We start from the raw sequence: 11036 nt of genomic DNA, 5'->3' as shown, positions 1-11036 counted from the left end.
GGGACTAAAAGAGTAATTTCTCACGGCTGTGTCTGCCCAGGGAGGAAACTGCTGCACCACTGTGCACTCAAGGGGCTTGCTCGCTGGAGAGCAGGAGGCTTGTTTTGGCCGTGAAAACGGCCGCCCGCAGGATCCCGCTGGCGGCTGCCAAACACTCTTTCAGATATTGCTCTTTTAGTCAGGCAGCACACCAGCGGGGAGAGAGTATGAACTCGCAGGAACAATTCTTCTTAGAAGTCGGCTCGAGTATGTAGAGGCTCTGAAAGCGAAAATCTGAATGACTGGCTGCATGCCGCCCTCTTATATACCCGTGTGTACGGGGGAGTGGCTTGGCATGCAAATGCCACTTGCCAATTTTCATTGGCCTTTTGAATAAGGCTCAGAGATGATTAGTCTCTCAGGCGATTCCCAATGTAACGTCGAAGTGATTCGACTGAAGGGGAACTAGTTACTCCCCAACACCGGTCTAAAGTAAAAATATGTTATTAAATGTGTATTTTGTTGGACAACATGTTTATAAATGTTCTCATTATACTGTACAGACGCAAACTAGCTGTCAGAGAGAAGAGAGCAAGAAAGCCCAGCTGGTAGTATTGGTGTATAGATAGGGCCTATATGGCGAAAAAATACACAGAGGAATATTGAGAAACACCCCATGATTTAATTTGTTCACTGTCATGTGAGAGAGACATGCTGAGCCAGTCATCATGTCAACTTAAGCTCTACACTTAAGTAGGATTTTATACATTGTAAATAGTAAAATAACAAATTGACCAGGTGGTCAGGGATGCCACAATATCAAATCAATGTATGGGAAACACTGTATGCAATTATATAACCCTTACTGACATTAAAGTGTCTGAAGAGGTAGATAGAAATTATGCTTTGATGTTGCAGTTTTAAATTTTGATTCTTTTTTTAAACATATTGGCCCGGTTTCACATTCATGGCTTAGACTAAGCCAGGATTAGGCCATAGATCAATAAGCACATTTAAGTAATTTTTATAAACATACTTAGAAAAAAAACATTACTGGTGTGCATTTTGAGACAAAGCAAAGGCACTGATATATTTTAAGATCAATCAGTGCAATTTTATTTCAGCTGAAACAGCCCAGACTTACATTTTAGTCTAGGACTATGCTTAAGCCTTGTCTGTGAAACCGGGGGATTGTGTTTCCACACAACAAAATTAAACTTCAATATATAGCACTTGAGTATGTGAGACTGTGTGTGTGTATGCTAATTGTCAATGCACCTTCATAAATAGCCAAAGCTGTGAATTCTCCAAATGGTTCACATTTGATGCGTAATAATAAATGCATTGGTTTATGTCTGTGTAGGACAGTGAGGACAGCGACAGGAGTAGCAGACAGTGCAGGAGGCGGAGCTTCATCTCCTCTGTGGTAACAGCGCTGGACTTTGTCCTTTGAGGGTGCAGCTCAGGAGGCATGTTGACTATGAAGAGTGACAGTAAGAAAGATTACTTATATAAGCATCTACTGAGGACATGTTTAAGAGCCAGTGTTTATACAACATCATTTTAATCATACAGTTTCAGCTATACAATTTACAACAGGTCAGAGATTTACAACATTTATTCACAAAGTTAACAAAAAAGGTTCAGCTATAGCATGTAAAAAATGTATGAATATTGACAAAACAAAACATATATATATATTTTAAACCTTTAACCAAGTTCTGCTGCTCATTGTGCAAAACAGTCCATCTTTGTGACCCAGCAGGACATGTTCAAAATCCCAACAGAATCACAGACTGTGCCATTTAAACCTCTGCATAGGTAACATGAGTAGTAGTCCTTGGAAAAGCCCTGAGAATATGACGTTGCCTCTTCGTTTTTCCTTAAACCAGTCCAAGTGCTTGAGAGGCACTTATGTTTGGTGTGATCATGAATGTGAGGGTGAAGGAGAATATGCAGGAGGGGGGTCCACAGGACAGGCCTCAGGCTTCAGATTTAACTGCAAAAGCAGGAATTGATGATGATGTATCATTAATAGTGAGTACAAAAAGCTCTTTTAAACATTTCAGGACAAGGGACGAGATACGTTAAATGATGATGTAAAGAACTTGAACTTAATGCACTGATGTGCTTGATGTACATTTCTTTAAATGCGGGTTAATAATTAAGCACACTATGACCATTTGACTTAAAAATTTGATTAAGCCAATTAAAACCAGTATTTACAAGTAACACAAAGTTGTTTCATTTGAATACATTACAAATGCAGATATTAAAAAAGGCCATAACTGTTAACAAGCAATAGCACACATAAGTTGTTAAAATAGTTCTCAGAAGTTGTTAAAGATAAAAAAAATATTGAAATGAGTAATAATAACTGGTCGGTAGGTTATAATTTGAACAGTAAGATTTAAAAAAAGTCTTTTCTGCTCACCAAGCCTGCATTTATTTGGTCAAAAGTACAGCAAAAACAGTACAATTTGAATATATTTTAAATTTTAATCTATTCCTGTGATTTCAAAACTGAATTTTTAGCATCATTACTCCAGTCACACGATCCTTCAGAAATTATTCTAATATTCTGATTTGCTGCTCAAAAAGCATTTATTATTATTATTATTAACAGCTGAGCAGAAATTCTTTCAGGTTTATTTGATGAATAGAAAATTCAGAGGAACAGTATTAATTTGAAATAGAAATCTTTCGTAACATTAGAAATATCTTTATCATCACTTTAAAGCATCCTCGCTAAATAAAAGTATTAATTTCTATTAAAAAATAATTACACTGACTCTAGGCTTTTGAATGATATATTTTATAATATTACAAAAGCTTTATATTTTTAGATAATCTTTCTATTCATCAAAGAATCCTGAAAAAAAATCAACTGTTTTAAATATTAATAACAATAATAATATGTTTCTTGAACAGCAAATCAGCATATTAGAATAATTTCTGAAGGATCATGTGACTCTGAAGACTGGAGTAATGATGCTGAAAATTTAGTTTCGGTCACAGGAATAAATTACATTTTTAAATATATTCAAATAGAAAAGCAGTTTTTAAAACAGTAAACATATTTCACAATATTACTGTTTTGCTGTACTTTGGATCAAATAAATGCAGGCTTGGTGAGCAGAAGAGACCGGAACCGGAAACCAAACAGTTTCCGGTTCCCATTGACTTTAAACTATTCGAGTATTTTCACAGTATTTTCTATTTGAAAGTCAGTCCGATTTTTTTTTCAACAGAAGAATGATACTCAAACAGGTTTGGAACAAACTTGTGCAAATGATGACAGACTTTGCATTTTTGGGTGGACTATTTTTTTTACTTATTATTGTGATATTTACAAAGCCACTGATTTTTTTTTTTTTTTTACAGTGTATTCCAATATTTTTCAGGATTACCTCGTGATAAGCAGGAGGTGGCTCATAAAAATGTACAGTGCTGTAGCGCGGTGGTCTGTGCAGCTCATCTTCAGACCGAGAGATCGGAATGACGTAGACAGGCGCTTGATCTCTGACCCTCTGAAGTTCAGCCTGCAAAAGCTCCTCGCGCTCCTTACGAGCCTGCTGGAATCCTTTACAGCAGCCAACACAGCAGATTGTCAAAAAAATAAAGCTTATGATAGGTCCGAAGATCCTGAAAGAACAACGGTTGGGCAGTGTTAACATACAGCAAGAGTGTGAGCATGTGTGCTGATGTGATTTTGAGTTGTTAGTGAAGATAAAGAATATAAACTGTTCATATGTCCTACAGATAAATAGAAGATAGAAACTGTTTCAAATTTCCAAGATGCAGAAATAAATAAATACAGATAAATAGGAGGAAAAAAAAGCAAATATTATTTTTATATTTTATAGTTTTCAAATATCCAAAAAACAAAAACTATTGCACAAAATTAAAAAATACAATTTACATTCGCTTTTACTGTATTATAAATTGTAATTTAATGTGAGGCTAATATAACACAACATATAGTACACTAAATGTACATTATTTTGTGTGTGTTATACAAAATAACAAAGTAATTTACATTTGCTTGGTTTCGGAACAGTGCTTATGTGGGTTCAGTTTTACAAAAGAGCATTGAGAGCAGGTATACATACTGAAATAATAAAACTGAATCACGGTGCATGTCCATGGCAATGAAGAAATTCCCAATTCAAAAGTAACCCTGTGAGGAAAAATATTATATTTGGTGAAAACAGATTGAATTATAGTTATATATATATATATATATATATCATTTTTTTTTTTTTTTTTAATTGGACAGCACTGTGTTTAAATGCATCTTTATGCAAAAACATACAAAAAGCCCACTTGCCCTCTTTTAGAAATCTGGACATTCACAAAACATCATAAAAAATGGGTGAAATACAGACAAACCTAGTGATTGGGTTAAATGTAGTTTTAGCTTTATTTAACTCAACTATTGCTTAGAAATTACTATATTTCTTTCTTTAAAAAGACCCCCCAAAAGGTTGGAAATTAAAGGATTAGTTCACTTCCAGAACAACATTTTACAGATAATTTACTTACCCCTTTGTCATCTAAGATGTTGATGTCTTTCTTTCTTCAGTCGTGAAGAAATTATGTTTCTTGAGGAAAACATTTGAGGAATCATCTCCCTATAGTGGTCTTCAATGGTGCCCCCAAGTTTGAACTTCCAAAATGCTGTTTAAATTCAGTTTCAAATTGCTCTAAATGATCCCAGCTGAGGAAGAAGGGTCTTATCTAGTGAAACGGTGTGTCATTTTTTAAACAAATTGACAATTTATATACCTTTTAATCTCAAAAGCTTGTCTTGTCTCTGCAATGCGCATGTGTAGTCTGTGTAATCCAACTCAATACAGTTAGGGTATGTCAAAAAACTTCCATCTCATTTTCTTCAACTTAAAAATCATCCTACATCACTGTTTTACCTTTTTTTTGTAAAAAGACGTTTGATCTTCTTTGCATGTTCACATTGTAAACACTGGGTCGGTACTTCTGAAGCAATGTAGAAAGATTTGAAGTTAGGGAAGAAAACGAGATGGGAGCTGTCTTGAACCAGCAAAAACAGTTCACACTGACATAGGCAAGACAAGAGTTTGAGGCTAAAAAGTATATAAATTGTCAGTTTGTTTAAAAAATGTCTGATCATTTCACTAGATAAGACCCTTCTTTTTCGCCTGGGATCGTTTAGAGCCTTTTGAAGCCGCATTTAAATTACATTTCGGAAGTCCAAACTTGAGGGCACCATTTAAGTCCATTACATAGAGAAATGCTGAAATGTTTTCCTCAAGAAACAATTTTTTTTTATCGACTGAAGAAAGAAAGACATGAGTTTGTCCATATTTCACCCAGCGCTGGGTTGTATTTGACCCATCAATTTTTAGAGTGAACTCTTAAAAATAAAGGTGCTTTAAAAGGTTCTTCACAGCGATGCCATAGAAGAACAATTTTTTAATTTCCACAAAGAACCATTCAGTCAAAGGTTCTTTAAAGAACCATCTCTTTCTTACTCTTTCATAATCTGAAGAACATTCTTTCAAACATTCTTTTGTGAAACAGAAAAGTTCTTCAAATGTTAAAGGTTCTTTATGGAACCATTTAAACAAAAAAAGTTCTTCTATGGCATCGCGAAGCACCTTTATTTTTAAGAGTATATAATTTAATGGTTAAATGTTAAGTAAATAGACAATTTTGCAGTTCATGGGCCTATGAAAATCAGTGTGTGGATATTTAACCCCCATGGTAAACTTGTGTAACCTGATGAGTCAAGACAGTGAGGAGTGACGTCTTTCTATCCGGAAATGTCCCAATTCTGTACTGAGGACAGATGTAGATGATAACAAACCACTGTTATGTAAGCAAAATAGATTTGTTTTATCAAACATTCTCAAGTAACAATGTTGGTTTTATTAAGAAACATGCTTTTTAGTTCACTTCCATTGATAATTTGTCATTTACTGTAAGCCACAATCATTGCCAAGGGCCACCATGCTCATCTATATGGGATAGCTTAGTCATTGGGCCCAAGTGGGCTAAAAATTGTGTTACAGGCCATGTAAAGTTTCATGAATGCCTTACTGTAAGCCTGTATGTTAGAGCAGATCAGGAGAGTGATGCTTTTGTGCTAAATGCACCCCTTCAAAACCCATCATGAAACAATTCTACTGACTGGCTATATAACAACAGCTGCCATGTTGATTTCTCTTATTTTCACTTACTGCCAGCAATGTGTTTTTGTCAACACCTGTCCTTTCCATCCAACAAAACAAAAACTCTTGTTAACATAAAAACATTTAAGCTGTCAAAAAACATGTCTTTATCACTATTAAGAAGCCTACAGATCACATGTCAGTGATATTCTACTAGCATAGGTGAACATCACACTTTACTTTAACACAACATTACTTCTGAAACCCAGTGAGTTTTCAAGCACATCTCTGAAAAACAAATAAGTCTTACCTCGAAGAACACTTGTGATACAGCAATAAAGTAGACGTTGAATGCATGGCTCTGATTTGAGTCTGAGTCTTATCTGAGGGAGGGTTTAAAGTGCTTATAGTGAAGTTTGAACACTTTTATAGTGACTGGCTGGTGTTTAAAGACACAGTACCTACATCACAGGTGTTTCCTGTAGCAGGACATTTTGGTTTTGCACCACGTCATTAATTTCAGTTATTACACAATCTCAGAAACAAATGTGCTGAAGTTTTCACTGGGGCAGTGGCCTTTTAAAAGTTAATAATATGTATGACTTAGGTACTTATATGTACACGTAGCAAAGGTAAAATCAAAGGTAAAAAATTATATAAATATTGTTCAGTTTCTCGCCAAAAAACAATCGTTTCATGTCTTAGGGCATCAGTGTATCGTCACGAGCCGCAGGGTGTAATTTGGATTTGTCTGTGCATGTTTTGTTTTACTTTTAAAGGTCTGGTGCCCATCCACTGCCATTATTTGGCTGGCAGACTGCACCGGTTTTGGTTAAAAATCTTTGTTTGTGTTCTGCTGAAGAAACAAAGTCACCTACATCTTGGTTGCCCTGGGGGTAAGCAGATAAACATCAGCATAATCTTCTTAAGAACGTGAATGTTGGACACTTTTCTTATTTCATCAATAGAAAAGAAGTAACATACGCCTACAACATATGCCTAATAATAAAGCACCAGGTCCTGATGGATTCCCTGCTGAATTCTACAAACACTTTTGGTCCACTTTATCACCACTCTTTTTCAGAATGTTAATTGAGTCACAACAAAAATTAAAACTACCAACAAGCATGAATACAGCTACAATTTCACTTCTCCTCAAACCAAATAAAGATCCCAAATTACCATCAAGCTACCGTCCCATCTCTCTGATCAACGCTGACATTAAAATCATCACTAAAGTATTAGCCTACAGAATTGAAAAGGTCATATCATCTATAATACATCCAGATCAAACCGGTTTCATTAAAGGAAGACTAGCATCCACCAATACACGCAGACTATTCGACTTAATGCATTATTCTTCAAATCATAAAGAAAAAACCATCATAGTCACTTTAGACGCAGAGAAGGCATTTGATAGGGTAAACTGGAAATTCCTGTTTTCCACATTAGAGAGGTTTGGTTTCGGGGAGTCATTCATTAATTGGATCAAAATTTTATATACATCACCTTCAGCCACTGTTATCACCAATGGACTAACATCACGTAGCTTCACACTGCACCGGGGTACTAGACAAGGATGCCCACTCTCCCCCTCATTATTTACCATTTTTATTGAACCACTGGCAGCAGCCATCCGTCAAAACAGTTACATTAAAGGAATTCAAACATTAAACATACAGCACAAAATCAGCCTTTACGCAGATGACATACTATTATATTTACAAGATCCTCCATCATCATTACAAGAAACAATTAAGCTTATTGATTCATTCTCTCATATTTCCGAATACTCGGTCAACTGGAGTAAATCATCTATTCTCTCTTTAAACCATAAAAGCTTGGATGTGACATCTCAAATATCACCTATCCCTTTCTGCACCAATCACATCACATATTTAGGTATTAATATTTCCCCTAGGCTGTCAGACCTAGTTAGTCTTAATTTCACCCCATTACTCAAGAAAATAAATGACGATCTTCAACGTTGGATGAATTTACCACTATCCATTATGGGCAGAATATCAGCAATAAAAATGACTATACTCCCTAAAATAAACTACTTATTTTCAATGATTCCAATACAACCCACCCTCATCTGGTTTAAATCTCTGGACTCAATCATTACCAAATTTTACTGGAAAAATAAGACCCCTAGAATTAAATTGACTACTCTACAGAAACCCAAAACACAAGGAGGATTGGAAGCACCACACTTCTACCACTACTTTCTGGCTAATCAGCTTCAATATATATATAAATGGATTCACCCAAATACATTAGAATGCACATGGCTAGATATTGAGCAAACAATTTGTAAAGACATTAGCACTTCAGATTTACCATTTATGACTCAGACAATCAAAAAACACTCCTGTTTTAAATCACCAACTATAGCAACAGCTCTGACAGCCTGGTGGAAATTTCACCAGTTAACAAACACTCCACTTGCATCATCTAAATTCACCCCCATTTGGAATAACCCAGATTTTACAATTAATAAAAAGCCACTTAACATGCGCACATGGGCTGAGAAGGGCATCACACAACTTCAGCACATCTTTCAAAGTAATAATCTGGCTTCCTTTTCACACTTGGTCCAGAGATATGGCATCAGGAGTGATAGTTTTCTGGAATATCTACAACTCAAATCATCTATCCAATCAAAAATCAATATTCGGACTGTCAATCTTGACCTTTCACCATCGATTTTAGAATTAATTAATATTTCATCCTCAAAAAAGCTTCTCTCCAAAATATATAAAATAATAATAAAATCAGACAACACAATAAGTCTACCAAATACGAAATGGGAATCAGACCTATCTATCACTCCTGATGCTGATTTCTGGACACAGATTTGCAAAAATATCTATTTCATGACAAAAAATCCCAATTTGCAACTTATACAGTACAAGGTACTTCACAGATCTCACCTAACCGGACAAAAATTGTTTAAAATGGGATTCACTTCAGAAACATGTTCACATTGCACCCAAAATAACCCAGACACATATATACACGCCCTTTGGAATTGTACTCCAATTAAAATATTTTGGGAAAATGTCATTGAATCACTATCCATCACTATGGGATGTCACATCCCAGTTTCTCCATCACTCTGTTTACTAGGCGATATATCTGTAATCAGTTTAAATAATGTTAACAGTCAATTACTCCTAGTGGCACTAGCTATCGCCAAGAAAACTATCCTCATGAACTGGAAATCAAGAAGTTCCATACATATCGCATCCTGGAAGAATTTATTAATTGATTACATTTCGATGGAAAATCTTTCCAGTTCATTTTACAGTACTACAGATGAATTACACCCCTTTTGGTCATCTCTCCTTACCCTCCAACAGTCATAAATCTGTTGACCTTCTTTGTCTGAGACCAACCCCTAAAAAGCATCATCACCTATCTGTGTTAATTTGAATATTAATATTTGAGTGTTTTTGGGATAAGTGGGGGACAACAGCAAGGTTAACCAATTAATAATTATATGTATATGTGTGCAGGTATGCGTATGTGAATATGTGTGTGTATGGGCTTGGGTGTATGTATGTATATATATATGTGAGTATGTGTATGTATGTGTATACATATACCCGCCTAATATTACTATTATTATTATTATTATTATTATTATTATTATTTATAGTTAGATGTGTGTATGTATGTGTGTATATATATAAGTGTGTATGTATGTATATGTATATGTGTGTGTATGTATATGTATGTGTGTGTGTATATGTGTATGTATGTATGTATATATATATGTATATGTATGTGTATGTGTATGTATGTATGTATGTGTATGTGTATGTATATATATATATATATATATTTTTTTTTTTTTTTTTTTGGGGGGGGGGGGGGCGTGTATCCCCGCTACTTTTCACCTGAGCTTGCGTCTCAGGGACCTCTTTCCCTGGCTGGTTCTGGCCTGCATGTCTCACTATTTTAATGCACCATCTATTAGCTGTAATACAAACACACCTATTGGAATGCTCAATTTAGATTTTATATATTTATATAAAAGTAGGACTATAAAGAAAAAAGAAAAATTGTGCGAATATATACACATACATATAGGGTAGGTGGGCTGTGTGGGTGGGTCAGGTCCTTGGCCTGGGCTGCCCTCACATCTTGCCTTTTTAATGCATCACAAATTAGCCGAAACACATAATCCTCTACACATCTACACACTTAATAATTATTATATATATATATATATATAATATATATATATATATATATATACATATATATATATATATTAAAAATAATAGTAAATAAATAAATCTCTATAAATTACAAACATATAAGGAAGGTGAGGCATGTAGATGCTGACGGGATGGCTAGGGTTTTGAGGGACGGGTGGGGGGCCTTTGGGCCCTGCTGCTTTTTCCCTCCGGCACTAAAGTTCATACGTGGCGTGTGGTGGCCATGGGGGGGATCAGAGGCAAGCCAGGGGAAGGAAAAGGTAAGAGGGGAAGGGAAAAAGGGAGAAGGAAGGGGAAGAAGGAGAAAGAGGGGGAGGAGAAAAGAAAAAAGAAAAAAAGAAAATCAATATTATTGTTATTATTATTGTTATTATTATTATTATTTATTCTCATTCTTATTTTTTAAAGTTATAATTCAATACAAAATTATAATATTACTTGCCTTTCTGATTGTCCTCCACCCTTTCCAGATCTCCATAAATCTCCTACTTGTTGTTATTATTATTGTCATTTTTTATTATTATTATTATTGTTGTTGTTATTGTTGTTATAGTAATTATGGATATTATTATTGCTATTAATATCTGATATCTTCAAGGGCTTCCTTTTTTTTCTTTTTTTTTTATCTGTTATTACTATTATTACTACTATTATTATTATTATTATTATTAATCTGTTA

At 34.9% G+C, this 11036-nt stretch overlaps 1 long non-coding RNA gene across 4 annotated transcripts; it reads right to left on the bottom strand.

Annotated features, from left to right (window-relative positions):
• Positions 1-639: 639 nt before the first annotated feature.
• LOC141334720 (uncharacterized) lies at positions 640-6511 on the bottom strand. Of its 4 annotated transcripts, none has more exons than XR_012355583.1 (4): positions 6439-6511; positions 4092-4159; positions 3390-3624; positions 640-1978 (listed from the first exon to the last, which is right to left on the bottom strand). It is a non-coding gene; the product is annotated as an uncharacterized lncRNA (long non-coding RNA). The 4 variants fall into 4 exon arrangements; XR_012355585.1 differs by having other exon boundaries at positions 5737-6504; XR_012355584.1 differs by having other exon boundaries at positions 4092-5796; positions 6439-6453.
• Between the last annotated feature and the right edge of the window lie 4525 nt (positions 6512-11036).

Source organism: Garra rufa, chromosome 1 (genome assembly GCF_049309525.1).
Source record: "Garra rufa chromosome 1, GarRuf1.0, whole genome shotgun sequence".
Taxonomy (NCBI): Eukaryota; Metazoa; Chordata; class Actinopteri; order Cypriniformes; family Cyprinidae; genus Garra; species Garra rufa.
Note: the sequence above shows the minus strand (reverse complement) of the source record. Positions and strands in the feature narration are given on the sequence as shown.